The sequence below is a fragment of the Sciurus carolinensis genome, chromosome 7 (assembly GCF_902686445.1).
Source record: "Sciurus carolinensis chromosome 7, mSciCar1.2, whole genome shotgun sequence".
NCBI classification, from domain to species: domain Eukaryota; kingdom Metazoa; phylum Chordata; class Mammalia; order Rodentia; family Sciuridae; genus Sciurus; species Sciurus carolinensis.
In genome coordinates, this window is record NC_062219.1 from 56,631,942 (window position 1) to 56,647,163 (window position 15,222).

Genomic DNA, 15,222 nt, shown 5'->3' on the forward strand with positions numbered 1-15,222 from the left:
GAACTCCTACTCACAGCAAACTTAATGGACAACTTTGGCTCCTGAAACTGACCTTCTTGTTGTATGACACAGAAAGTATGGGTTTACAGTCATGCTGGAGGGTCTCCCGCTAAGTTAGACAGGAAAGTACATAAGGAGAACAACCCAACACCTGCCCTCAAGGATATAAGGTCTAGTAGATATAGAGGTTCATTAGGTGGGCAGCAATATTTCAGTTCCATTAATAGTTGCATATAGAATTAAACAAGGTTAATTTTTCCTAGTCTAAAAGCCAACCTTATTAAATGTTTGCAATAGTAAAGGCCAATTAGAAAGTTTGTTAATTTTTATTTCCCAAAGAGTAAACTTTAATTTCATTCCCAGTAGACCACAGTGGTCATAAGAAAAGCTAAGCATGGTTCCCTTTGGAGAAATTTAAGATTTATAAATGTTAAAGTTTCCTTTGAAAATAGTCACTACTGGTCACTTATTAAGGAAAACAACCTCTTGGGTTAATAAAATAAAATCCCTAAATGCTGCCATACTGCATTGAAGTCTAACAGAGGATAGAACTTGTTAATTTCTAATTATAAACTTTTGTAATTCCCTCTTTAAGCACAGATATGTTATGCTGTTAGTGACACCCAGAGTTAAATACTTGATTTTGCTCAAACTTATAAATAAGTAGAACATCTGCCAGTTCATTTAATTATTCTTTATGTTTCCTTTTTATTTGGCTTACTTTAAAAAGCCAGATTGCCCTTCTCCCTGGAGAATAAGTTGGTAGCAAAATAAATGGCAAGATTGTTTTCTCTTTCTTAAGAAGAGTCACATGGTTATTCTTGAACAAACCCAAGCATTGTGACGCCTGAGGTTTATATAATGTGGTGGGTCCTCTTTAAGACAAAGAAAACAAAATATCTTACTTTTTCAAAATTGACAGTGCTGAGGTTTCTCTGAAGGCTTTGGAAAGGCTCTACATTTGAACTTCATTTGCTTCCTATAAATTTGCTTCCAGTTTTCGGAACGTTGGTTGACCTCATCAAGTCATTCCATTAGCATTTTAATGTGTGTAGCTCAGGATAAAGCAAGTAAAATGAGTTTCTTTAACCCATAATTCTTGCCTCAGAAATAACATACATGTCAAATCATTAAACAAAACAAAACAAAACAAAGATCAGGCTTAACTATCATCGATGATAGTTAATTGATGCTATACTGCCACCTATTGTCTAGCCAAAGAATTATTACATGCATTCCTGAGCCTCAAAGTTATGATTTCAAAGTTTTTGAAAGTTGCCTCCAGGTACAAAGGATTATTTCCTATGGAGATTAAAACACCACTTTTCTGAATTACGGCATTGGTTGCAAGGCTATGTAAGCTTTATGGCTACAAAAGAAGGAGAAAATTTAATTCACTAACAAACAACACTGATAGCAAGCTTAGTGTTTCTTTACCGTCACTGTCAAGTGGTGGAATGACCATTTACTGTGCAGTCTTCCTGCTGCTGACCTTAGACTCTGTGTGAGATTATGGACACTTGCCATCAGGTAATCCTAGACCTGAAAAGGGTCCTGATGCCTGCAGTCTTCTTACTGTAGATTTGCAGATACTATCCCCGAGCAACCGTGTGACTGGCAGAGCATTGAACCCACTAGTCACCAATGTTCATGGAACTAGTAGCCAGGCTTCAGTGTCAAGGCTCATGAAGAGGCATTTAATGACACCCAGAAGACAGACCATGGAAATCTGACCCATCTCAAAACAAACTATTTCCTCTGGAAAATCAAGGGTTTTGTATTAGTAGAAACTGTTCTTCTTTCAGAAATAAAAGTGCCTTTCAATTTATATTTTTCTCAGCTGATTAAAAGATGAAACGCACAGCCAGGTGTGGTGGCACATGCCTGTAATCCCAGCGGTTTGGGAGGCTGAGCCAGGGGGGTCTTGAGTTCAAAACCAGCCTCACCAAGTGAGGCACCAAGTCTGTGAGAACCTGTCTCTAAATAAAACACAATACAGGGCTGGGGATGCGACTCAGTGGTCAAGTGCCCCTGAGTTCAATCCCTGGTACTCACCCCCCCCAAAAAAAAAGATGAAATGCACAATGTTTACATAGAAATTTCAGAGGCCTGCTAGACTAACCATTAGTTGTGTTATCATGAGCTAGTTCTTAGACTTCTCTAAGGTGAATCTCCTCATCTGGAATTACAATTTAAGTAATACAAAGTGTTCCAATACTGGCACATAGTAGGTGCTCAATAAGTCTCAGCTATTTTTATTTTGCACATCTGAATGTCAGTTGACATTTCTAGAATAACTTACAAGGTATCTTGTAGATGACACTTTGAGCTAGCATATTTTTCAGGTTCAAATATGAAATGATACAGAAATGAGAATATCTGGAAGATGCCTTAGAAATAATCTAGAGATGAAACTTTATTGTTTTGCAGATGAGTTCACTGAGGCCCAGTGATATTCATTGTCCAAGGCCACATGGCAGATAGAAGTAGAGAACCCACTTGACTTTTAGCTGAGACTAATTTCAAATTCTCAATAGGTGAATGTTATGCTCACAAAATCCCCACTGGATGAGGAAATAAAAACAATTTTCCATGCTCATTTGAGCTTTAAAAATTCAAAACATCCTCAAAGTTTTAGCAATATAAAGAACCCTGCCCTGTTGATACTGTTGAATGTCAAAAAAAAAAAAAAAAAAAAAAAGGTAACAGAATGCCAAAAGCCTGCCATCTAGTGGTTGCACAAGAATATCAATCTACTCATCCCTGTTTTAGTAAAAAACAATGCTCCCTACTCCAGCCAGCCTCTGCTCTCTGATGGTATCCATTTTCCTGGGCATGTTGATGCTTTAAATGGTGACTCAAAGACTGGAAGCCATTTCTCAAAACACTGTGTGGACAGAAATGTCCAAATTTCCCTAATATCTAACCAGTACGATGCAGATCATCTCTCCTACCAAGGCTGGGGACCTTTGCGCTAGTACTCCCATTTGGTGAAATCTCAGCTTTTGGGTGCTTCAGAGTCTGTGAAACTTACCCAAACTATCTCAGGACTGGTAAGATGAAAATTTTGGTCTTGTAGGATCACTCTACATGATTAACAAACTAAGAAATCTACCCAGTAGCAGGCAGGGCTCAACAAGGTATTGCTTTCTTAGCATTGGTCCCAGAGGAAGGGTGATCCTATTCCAGGTGAGAGCAGACAGAAGCAGAGACGGAGGATCACACAACCCAGGAACCACTGCCCAAAGCCCCAGGTCGATTAGGAACACAGAGGTCTGTGCCTGGAGGAGGGGTTCGGGTTTACCAAGAGTCTCGGGTTTCGTGCATGATTTCACACGCTCTCAATTAGAAGAGCTGAAGATCATGGTTTTTTTTCTGCTTCCCCTTATAACATTCAAATTGGACAAGTTCAGTTTACAGTTGTCAAAATACAAAAGAATTTCAGTTGTGGAAATTTTCCTTTTAAGGTGACTCAAATTCCTATAATCTAATGGCAGAGAATAAAAAATGTCATTTTTCTTTTGACAGCATATATACTCCCCCTTCCAAAAGAGTAACGACCCAAGTTCAAACATCAAACTAACAATGCAAGGGAGAATGTTTTAAATTGCTGTCCTTGCTGGACTGGGCATGTGGCACATGTCTGTAATCCCCAAAGTTGGGGAGCCTGAGACAAAAAGATTGAAAATTTCAGGCCAGCCTCAGCAACTTAGTAATGCCTTATCTCTAAATAAAAAAACAACAACAACAAAAAACAAAAAAAAAAAACAAAAAAAAAAAAACAAAAAAAAGGGCTAAAGCTGGGGTTGTAGCTGAGTGGTAGAGCACTTGCCTAGCACATGTGAACACTGGGTTCAATGGGGAAAAGGCACACTTTTACATTGCTGGTGGAGTTGCAAATTGGTGCAACCACTCTGGAAAGCAGTGTGGAGATTCCTCAGAAAACTTGGAATGGACCCACCTTTTGACTCAGTTATCCCACTCCTCGGTTTATACCCAAAGGACTTAAAATTAGCATACTACAATAACACAGTCACATCAATGTTTATAGCAGCTCAATTCACAATAGCTAGATTGTGGAACCAACTTAGATGCCCTTCAACAGATGAATGGATAAAGAAACTGTGGTAAATATACACAATGGAATATTATTCAGCCATAAAGAATAATAATATTATGGCATTTGCAGATAAATGAATGGAATTGGAGAATATCATGCTAAGTGAAATAAGCCAATCCCAAAAAACCAAAGGCCAAATGTTTTCCCTGATAAATGGATGATGATATATAATGGGGGTGGGGGGATGGGGGTAAGAGAAGAATGGAGGAACTTTAGATTATGCAGAGGGAAATGAGAGGGAGGGAGGGTATGAAAAATGGTGGAATGAGATAGACATCATTACCCTATGTACATGTATGATTACACAAATGATGTGAATCTACATCATGCACAACCATAGAAATGAAAAGACGTACCCCATTTGTGTACAATGAATCAAAATGCAGTCTGTAAAAATTAAAAAATTTAAAAATAAAGATAAATAAATAAAATAAAGGTATTGGGTCCATCTACAACTAAAAAAAATATTTTTTTAAAAAAGGGGCTGGTTATGTAGTTCAGTGGTAAAGTGCCCCTGAATTCAGTACCCAGTACTGTAATATATATATGATTTATATATATAGTTTTTATAATACATACAAATTATTTTTATATAAAAATTGCTATCCTTTTGTAACACAAAACTACCATGGAGCAGGCGAGAAGGAAGAAGCCTAGCAGAAGATGGTTATAGGTACAGGGAAAAGCGATCACTCTTCAATAACCAGTGGCATTCTGAGGCATACCTGAGCCCACCTGCTCCAGTCAACCCATTTCTGATCACTGTCAAGAGACATTTGCCATCACATGTGAGCTTACTTTGAGGGGCACAACAAGATGCAGCTGCACCATAACTCTTTGCTGGACTCATTACGGGGAGGCTGAGAGGCCATGTTAGCTACCATCTTCCTTCATGTGCTGTCTTTGGGAGTGAAGGGAGAAATACCTTTCATTCTTAAGTTCCGGGCAAAGCTTTTCTTTTTCTAATCCACTGATTTTCAGACAACATGACAGTGAATCAATTTTAGTAATTAGAGAGTTTTATGAATGTATCTTCTGCAAAGTAGTTTCTCTGGCCTTTAGTTTTCTGATCTTTACCTGTCTGCATTTTTAACTGAATATAACCTACTGTATATCCTTCAGAGGAGCAAGTGATACAGTGGCAGATATAAAGACATGAAACCCGTGGCTCATCAAGGGGATGTCTATTTCCCCTTGTCTATTCCAGTCACCACCATCCTGGTTTCTGACTTCAGAACATCCTCAGTTTCATTTCTAGCTATTCTCCGCCATCAGGTATCTCTTGCTGTCTCTAACCCAATCTCACTTTGCAAAGAATTGATCTTCCTGGTGTACTTTCATATGAAAATCATTAGACGACTCAGCCCTGACTAAAGAATAAAGTCCTAACTGCATAGTCTAGTACTCAAGTGCTTCCATCTTTGGGGATCAAGTCTGTTTCTTCAAACATAGCTCCCTGATCCACCCTGTGTTCCAGGCAGTTTTTGCTCTATATATTTTAGCCTCATTAACAGCTCTTACTCTCACCTCCTGGAGTGAACTTCTTATAGGACTTCCTACCATAAGAAGGCTCCCTTTGTTTCTGCTGTGACATATAACCTCTGTCCCATCATAGATGTTCAGCAAAGGTTTCCTGGACAAGTACAAAGCTCTTTCTGCAAAGATGGTGTGATTCATGACTTCAGCAGCTGCTTACAGAGCCTGTTGCTGCTTATTGATTGATTCAAATAATGTCAATAGAAAGCTCTGGTCCAAAAAAGCACCTCCTCTTAACCACCATGGTTGCATGTTAGATGCTCTGCCTGTTATTATTTCCCAGAAGTCTATGTGATGTCACCTGCTTTGAAGTTGACTTTATAGTATATTTAATATGCATCATCTGCCTATTTTGTTTACCTTTGCCCCACCCAAGCTCACTAGTCTAAGACAACTCATGTCAATGGCAATCAATTAGTAAGAGTCTCTGAAACTCTGGGGCCTCTAAAAACCTGTCGGGAAATTCATCTGCCTTCCAGGTACTCAAAGAATTATCTTCATCAAACATTGATACTTTGTGGCTTTTCTAGAGGCAATAAAGTCTCAAGAGAAATTGTGTTACTGTTCCTTCTATCAAAGTTGTTTAACATCTTTATCTTCTGAACTCACAAATGCTACTTTTCTTACAAATCAGATACTCAACATTGTCACAGCTACAATTCAACGATTTAAAGGCTCCCCTCAAAATATTCTCCCATTATGATTGTCTGTAAATCTTAGAAAACTAGAAGTGAGAATTGAGTCTTTTAAGGTTATTTATAAGACATCTAAAACATTCTCAACATCATAGGGTGCTTACAGTAAAAAAAAAAAATAGTTTTTACTATAATGTGAAAATAAATTATTTTAAAATATGAGAGTAGGTTTTTTTTTCCTTAGTTTTTAAGTACTTCTATGGAGGTTAGTTTTTACATTAATTTTCTTGATGTTTCAACATGTTTAACTTACTCAGTTTCAAAATACTTTCGAATTGTTCAATGATTAATGTAAAATGATCAATAATTAGCACATAATTCCTAATTGCCTGAATCACATTTGGTTCTCCTACCTGCAACAGGTGGGCAAACTCCACAAGGGACAGAGTTGCTTAAGGGTAACTTTTTTTTTTTTTTTTTTGCAGTGATTAGAATTGTTATCATATTGCTAATGAGTTAGTCCAATTAGTATTTTTAACTGGTACTAATGTTACAACAGAAAACTCTAATTGAAAATCACTTCTAACATTTCTAATTAGAAATCACTTCTAATTAAAAATCAGTGGGTGTTAGGGGCACACCAAGAAACAAATCTGCTGACGGAAGGTGATGGAAAGGCTAGGAAGATGAATCTGAGACTGATAATTGTTATCTCAGCTCCCATGAATAAAAATTCTCTCCTGTGCAGAGGCAAGATAAGATTATCACAGTGTCTCCAACTCTCCATCTAGTGCAATAAAGTTGTCCTTACAGGGATGCTGGCAACAAGCTCCAAATGTCAGCCTCAAATTTCCCACAATGGATCCTGCCAAAGGGCTCTAAGCCCATCCTCCTCTCTCTCCAAACTCAAACTTTAATTTGTGGTCAGAGAGATTGACCTGCCCTTCCCTCATATACATCTTGCTTCATTATTCTTTGCTTGGGTTTCCTATTAATTCTTTCCCTGTTTCCTTTGCTATCTTCAGCTATCAAATTCCATCAAGTCTAATTTGAAAACTCAATTCTTTCAAGACTTGCCTGATTGTAACAAATTTTGTGTTTCCTTGCCCCTTAGCTATCCCATTTAAAGGAAATCCCAATACCCAGAAGGGTTATGTTCCAAAACTTTTTTGAAAGAGACTGATTTATTATATTATAAATATAAGGTTATAAATGATGTTTTGATTCAGAGACAATCCCCTGAAAGTAATTTCATGCAGCTAAAATATTACATCATAATGACACTCATGCATGTATGTATATATGTATAATGCATATATATAATGCATATGTAGTCATACATATCATTATGAATCATAGTCATTTCAATATTGGTTTGAAAGCAATAAAATAGTCTGAGAAGTAGTATATAGTTTTCTTGAGTACAAATTATTCTTACTTAGATAAGAGATTATTAAGAAAAATCATTTAATCAGAAAGAGATGATGGACGGAGAATTTTTCAGAGAATATAATGTAACTTTCTAGAACTTTCATTGCTACCAGATATTTCTTATTATGATTTCTAATTTCACATCAAGACTCATGGTTTTCCCTGTCCTTCATACAAATATTTCACTAGCTTTCCTCTTAGGTTTTATGGTCATCAACTGAGTGATGGATATTCACAGTGGAATGAATGAAGAAACAAAGATAGAAAGAGGAAGAGGAAGTGAGGGGAAAAAAGAGATTTTCCTTGGGGAAGACAAGAAAGAAGAGAGAAAAGTGTCCTGTATAAGGGGAGGATGTGTTCAGGAGGAAGAAAAGTTCCCACATGAGGCAATGATGTAGCTGCGGAAGGATACCTGAAGGCAGAAGAGACAGCACAGCACACCCGCAGCTCTCCAGAGAACAGCCCCTACCTCCCACTTGCGCCAGGCTGAGCGCCCAGGTTACCAGGATCAGCACAGGCCTCTGTACATACAGCTCTATTTTTTTTCTCAGTTTTGGAACTTGGGCCTAGGAACTTTCACGAGCTAGGCAAGCACTCTACTGCTGAGCTACATCTCCATCCCTTTTTTAAAAAAAATTGAGACAGAGTCTTGCTAAGTTCCCCAGGACGGCCTTGAACTTTGATCCTTCTGCCCCATCCTCCTGAGTTGCTGGGATCACAGATGTGTGACACTGCACCTGGCACACACAGTTGTTGATGTACAAAGAACCGAAGGACGTGCACTGTGCAGGTAAGGGAAAGTACCTTCATGAAGTATCATTTTTGTAGTTAATAAGGCAACTTCCTGTGGCTCAATCTAGTAATATTTGATAAGTGTTCATATCAGATTTTCTGTGAATATATATCAGCTTCTCAAGTCAATTATAGGCTTTTGGGGAACCAAGACCCATATTATCTTCTATCCCTATTATCTGTACTCAATGGGTATAAAATAAATGCTTTTATTTTTATGGGGGATGATATAAAACAAGTTTTTTCTTGTGCCACTGGCTGATTGAGAATCTGAGCTTTTAGCACTGGGAGAGAGTTGAGTCACTAAACCACAAAGCATTCTGTCCCAAGAAAATATTTATTTTGTTTAACAGGATTTTAAATGAGGGAGTGTTATCTCATCAGATGGAATGAACACCTGTGAGTCAGCGTCTCTATGCACACAGCAGACTTTTATTTCTGCTCAAGATTAAAGAAGGGACTTTCACAATATTCGACTGTGAAAATTGGGCATAGTCTAACAGGAAAAGCTAGCTGGGCTCATCTTCTTCCCTTAAAAATAATCTTCATATTGGTTTTATAACAGAAATGTATGAATATTGCCAATAATCCAAAAAGAAAATAAACTTGAAGAAATAAACAGGAGAATCATTGTATATATGAAAATGCTTCTAAAAATGAGTAATTCATGAAGTCAAGAAGGAGATATATAAATTTAATTCAAAATTTTCATTTCCCATATTGCTTAAGATGGAAAAAAGAAATGGCATTTCCCCAGTTTTGGCAACTACTTTTCATCGAAAAGAATGAAAATTTTATTAGCAAAAGCATTTCCTAGACTGTCATCCTTTGTTCCCTTTAAAAGAAGAAAGTCTAAGAGTTCCTCATTTAGGAAATACTCAAAGTATTTGTTTTTTGTTACCAAATCTTATATCACTAAACTTTAAATACGAGAAAATGATAATTTATTTTAATTTATCCATATTTTGAAAGCAGAAATGATTTGATGTCAAACTATTTTATGAATAATTCCAATGGATTACTATTTTATTTTTTTAATTCACTATCAAATAATTTATCTGTTCTACTATTAGAATAGGAAGATATCAACCAACCTAACTAAACAACAGGTAAGAACTTGAATTCCACACTTAATTTGTAAGCAAGATACTGAGAAAGTAAAACACATCTGGATTTATTATTTATCTGATTACAGGACCAGCTGCACACAGATGCAGAGGGAGGAAGACCTTGTGGTAACAGAGGCAGAGATCCAAGTGATGCCTCTGCAGTCCAGGGAGAACATAAGAATTTGCTGGCAACTCCCAGAAACCAGGAATCAAGGAGGCAGCCTTTCCCCGGAGCCTGCAAAAGGGACAAAATCCTGCCCACACCTTGGCACTGTGCTTCTAGCCTCCAGAACTATGAGAGAAATAAATTTATGTTGTTTTAGGTGTACCAGGTTTGTGGAAAGTTTTTAGGGCAGCTCTAGGAAAGTAGTATATTGTGCTATTCCACTGAGATGAATGTGCATTTTAAAAGAAGACTTAGGGAGAGGTTAATATTTAATGCAAAGAGAGGAAGTACCAGGTACTGCTGGCATCAATAATAACTCAGAGGAGGAGATATTTTTAGAGCAGTGGATCTTCTGACTACCTTTAAATAATGTTTGGCATATGCCAGTCTCCTCTCTGACAGTATATGTGAGGCTCAAGTAAAGTTCATTTACTAACCTTTGGAGGGAAGAAGGAAGCAAAAAGATGTGCATCTATTGCCATCCAGGGTCCCCCAAAGATACCAAAAAGCCCAGGATAAAAAAATGTTGGTTTAGGAAATAAGAAACTGTGGAATAAAGTCAAGAATTGGAGTACTAAGAATCTCTACATTAAACAGTGTGTTTCTATACCACCCAGTTCTTTAAATCCTAGCCAGTTACACCTTACATCATAGTTAATTCCTTGTGGCTAAAAGAATCAAGTGTAGAAACATCAAATCACAAAGAAGATTAGAAGTCATATTAAGGCATATTAGAAGATAATGCAGGGTGGGAAAGAACTTCCCAAGCTTAAAAGCAATTGAAATAAAGAGAAGAATATTGGTAATTTCATATGCAAAAATTTAAAAAAATCTCCCCTACATTAAAAAAATAAAGATAACAAACCAAGAAAACATTTTCAACAAATATTCCCAACAACTGGTTAAAAGTCACACCAGACAAAAGAACATACAACAATTTTCAAAGGAAGAAATAAAGGGTTAATGAAATCTTTCCAACCTTACTAGGAACCAAAATATGCAAATGAAAGTAAAAATAGGATGCAATTTTCAAATTGATGGTGTTCAGTGCTTTTACATACTACTAAGGAGTCAATTGTTACTTGTTACTGCCTTTTAGTAAGCAACTTATCAGTACTTATCAAGAGACTTAAAAATGCTAATATACCAAAACTCTGTAATTCAACTTCCTGAAATGATTCTAAGCAAATAATTAAAGGAGGATTTCAAGATTTATTTATAACAATTCTTGCCATCTTATTTCTGGTAGGAAAATCTGCAAACAACTCAACCCTTTCAGGTAATGATTACATTATTGCATAGGTCAAGTTTCTGATATGATTTTTTTTTAAAGTAGGATAAGAAATTGTGCACCAACAATATTACATATTCAGGAACATACTGAAAGGCTAGACACTAAAACCTTTCAGAGATGAAAGCAGTCATCTCTGGCTAGTTGGGTCATGAGGGATTTATATTCTTTTCTGTATTTCCAAAATTGACATACACTCTGTTCTAACAAGAAAAATATCTAATAAAAAAGTTTTAAAACTCCTAATAGGCTCCTCAGGGAAGTTTAAATAAGGATTTTGAGTGGCAGTGATAGAAGGTAAGACCCTGACGATGGAACAGACCTTTTCACATAATCCAATAAAATATTAATGCAAAGATTTTGCCTGCCAGTCTCAATTTCTTTTTCCCAATTCCTTAGGCCAATAATTCCCAACTTCAATCTTGGGCTACTCCAGGTTATCGTCAGTTATCTCAGGAAAACCTACAACTTTTTTTTTCTTGAATGGTTTCTAAGCCACCATTTGTTTTTAAGATTTGCAAGGAAAACAAGATTTGTGGGAAATTTCACCCTGTTTAAGGCAATCAAGACCTGTTTTGACATTTGTCAGAGAACTAAAAATCAATCATGGAAAGTAATTTTGTGGTGGTGGGAACTAGATTGAGGTGGGGGCAGGACAGCACAGAAATTGAAAGAATGATTTTGTTTTGTTTCCTAATGGTAATTTCAAAATCATTTATTATACTTAAAAAGGGGACAAGGAACTCATAATGAAAGAGTATCCTGATTCCATTCATTGTTTCATTTTTCAGTTCTCTGTATCTTTTCATTCTTCCTATACCTCTTTTTTGTTCTCCATTCATATTGTATAGAGCAAATTAATGAATCTATAAGATGAAATTGGGGAGATTTATAAGTAAATCTTTGCTCTTCCACATGATACTGGATAAAACCTTCTGATCTAGTATTCTACAGGGTTTTTGTTTGTTTGTTCTTGTTTTTTAACCTCAGAAGCTGGTGAATTGTGACCTGCTGGCCAGCTCTGGCACATCCACTATTTTTGTAAATAGAGTTTACTGGGAGGACCACACAGTACTTGTAATGCAGAAGTGATGCTTTACTGCTGGAATGGCAGAGTTGAGCAGTTCCAACAGACACTGTATGATTGACAGTGCCTAAAATATTGACTGCCTGGCCCTTTACAGAAAAAAGTTTGCTGACCCCTATTTTAGTTTATAAACTCCTGCAAGGTTGCTTGGCACAGTGTGTTCTTTTTATACGTCTAAAACTTTCACTGCTGAGGAATAAGCACTCCTAAAACTCTAGTAACTATTACCAGATAAATGAAATACAACATCAAACTCAAGTTTCCCAAGTTTGGATAAATTTGAAGATAGGCAAAAATTGTCCACAGTCTTAGTACAGATCAGAAGTCTTAATAATTCTTAAATTGACTTAAATTTCTTGACAATAGCTATCCTCCAAGATATCTCATATAATTCTCACCTCTCAGTATTTTATACTCTCATATAGATCCCTCTCATACAGAAGTGATGATATTCTCATTTCTTTAACTGTGTAATTACACTGTGCACTTCTGTCTGTCTCTCTCTCTGCACTTGCTGTGAAGGAAGCCAGCTTCCACATCATCTTTGGAGAGGCCACATGGCAAGGATCTGAGGCATCCAGTCAGGAGACAGTGAGGAACTGAGGTCTCCTGATAACAGCAGCATGACTGAATTTGGAAGTGGATCGTGCAGTCCTAAGCAAACCTTCGGATGACTGTGGCCCTGCTTGACAACTTCATGGCATTCTAAGTGAGAGTCTGGGTTGCTGCTCCTGAATTCCTGACCTGTTCAAATTGTGAGATGATAAATACTTGTCGTTTTAAGCCAGTGAATGTTGGGATAATTTATTACATGGCAGTAGATAGCTAATGTTCTTACCTCTGCCACCACTTACACATCCCAGTTTCCAGCTTTTAAAAGTAACCTGCATAAGGACTGCCAGACAGTGTTTCCTCTCTATATTAGATCTGGCCCAGGTCACTGTATGAGTCTCATGGACTTCAAACATATAGACATTGTATTATAAAAACTCAAAGCGTATCTCAGCCATGAAAGCAGGTTTTAATCATTTCACTCTATTGCCATAATAACTCTAGTCAAAAGATTTAAATAACTGAAATAAATGTAGGCACTAGGAAGAACACAACATTTATCCTCAGAGGGACATCCCAGCAACCAACCCCCAAAGTTCTGGGAAACTGGAGCTCAAACTTGCCAGAACACTTTAGGCTTCAAACAGCTTTTGGTTTCCTTTCACTTTGGCCAAAAAGGGAACAGTATTGACAATGTCTTACAATTGCAAAACTCTTTATAATTTGAAAGGTAATTATTTACGTACTTCACCTCTTTATCGTCATGGCAACCCTGACTTGCCTGTTTAAAGTGAGAGTCATTTTATTTTACATAAAAACAAAGGGGAGGGAGATTATCATAAGAATGGAAAAGAGCAGTTGGGTACCGCCTGCCTGTAATCCTAGCAACTCAGGAGACTGAAGCAGGAGGATCACAAGTTCAGTGCCAGTCTCAGCAATTTAGTGAGGGTTGCCTCCAACAAAATAAAAAGGGATGAGGATGCAGTTCAGTGATAGAGTGTTTGCCTAGCATGTGGGAGGCCATGAGTTGGTTGAATCCTCCCATACACCACACACACACACATACACACATATATGGAATAGAAAATAGCATCTAATTATTGCTGTTAAATATTAGGATGTTTTTCAGAGAATATGTATCCCTGGGTACACTCACCAGAATAACTTCTGTTTGGGTGACAGTGTTGCACCATGAACTCATTTATTGAAGCCCTCCAGTACCCTTTGAATTTCCCCAAGAACACACTAACTCCCTGGAAGTTGAGTACTGGGTATCCTTCACCTGCGCACCAATGGCTTTTAGTACAAGAAATTCACATAAGAGACACTTAGTAAATGTCTGAGAAGGGAAAGAGGAAGGGAGAAAAGAAGGGATTTAAAGTATAATGTGAATTTTTTTGTTTCCTTCAAGTTATGAAACCTATTATATTACAAAGCATTTTAGAGAAGGAGGAAGGGCAGGAAAAGGGAATACTGGGAAATGATATTGGCCAAATTATTTTGCTATGTATGTATGTATGTATTTTGCTATCCCACTATTATGTATGTTTATAATGCTCTAATTAAAAATAGGGGAAAAAATCCAAAGTTTTTTTAAAGAAGTTGTGTTGTTTCTCTTAATGGACCTCCTTTCATTTAAAGTTTCTGAAGTGGGCAAAATCATGTGGAAATTAGTGAAAGTACAGAAGTAAGGTAAGACAACTCTGAATTAATGGTGATTCGTTTCCCAAGGAATCTAGGTTATAAGGTACAGTTAAGAGATTCTGGTTATTCGAATGTTTCACTTTCAAAGATGCAAAAGATGAGAGGCATTTAGAAGAGAGCAGTGATTTCTGCAATGCTAGAATAAATATCCTGGTCCATTACAATTAATTAGAACAAATAAAAAAATGTTTAAAAAATGAACATACTCAGCATTCACAGCAATGTTTCCTATAAAACAGGGACTGCCCACAAGCATATATAATCTAATTGATGCCTAAGCAAACAGTGTCAAGAACCCCCCATGTCAACACAGTCTGTGGGTGGTGAACTCATTATGTCATTTGCACCTGCTGACAACATCTGGCCCTATGAGACCAGAGTGGACCCAGACCAGCTCTTAGATTTGATGGAACTCCCAGGAGCCAGCCAACCCACTATACAGTTTGTGCCTTAGGGTGCAGAAACATGCCAAATGATCCCTTTCACAAGAAAAGTCCTATCACAAAAAAATTTAAAGTGATCAAAACAAAAATAAAACATGCTGCAAAACAGTGTGACCATTTCTGCATAAATCTTCCCTTTTGTGGTATGAGCTTCTCATCTACAGCTAGAAAGATTAAGACAATAAAACAGAGCCTCATACCATTTTTTCAGGTTTGGGGTATTTGTTCAATTGGAACAAGTAATTTGTTTGTCCACATGGGTCTATAATATTATTTTAGAGTCTACCTCAGACATGATTCCCAAAATAGTTCAGAATCTGAATATTCTGGTTTACTTATTTTTTATTTATTTATTT

The 15,222-nt window shown here is 37.0% G+C and overlaps 1 protein-coding gene across 1 annotated transcript in view; it reads right to left on the reverse strand.

The window, feature by feature from the left end:
* The window catches only part of Crybg1 (crystallin beta-gamma domain containing 1), a 187,153-nt gene that overhangs the window by 109,222 nt on the left and 62,709 nt on the right, over positions 1–15,222 (reverse strand). The gene's annotated exons all lie outside the window — the stretch shown is intronic.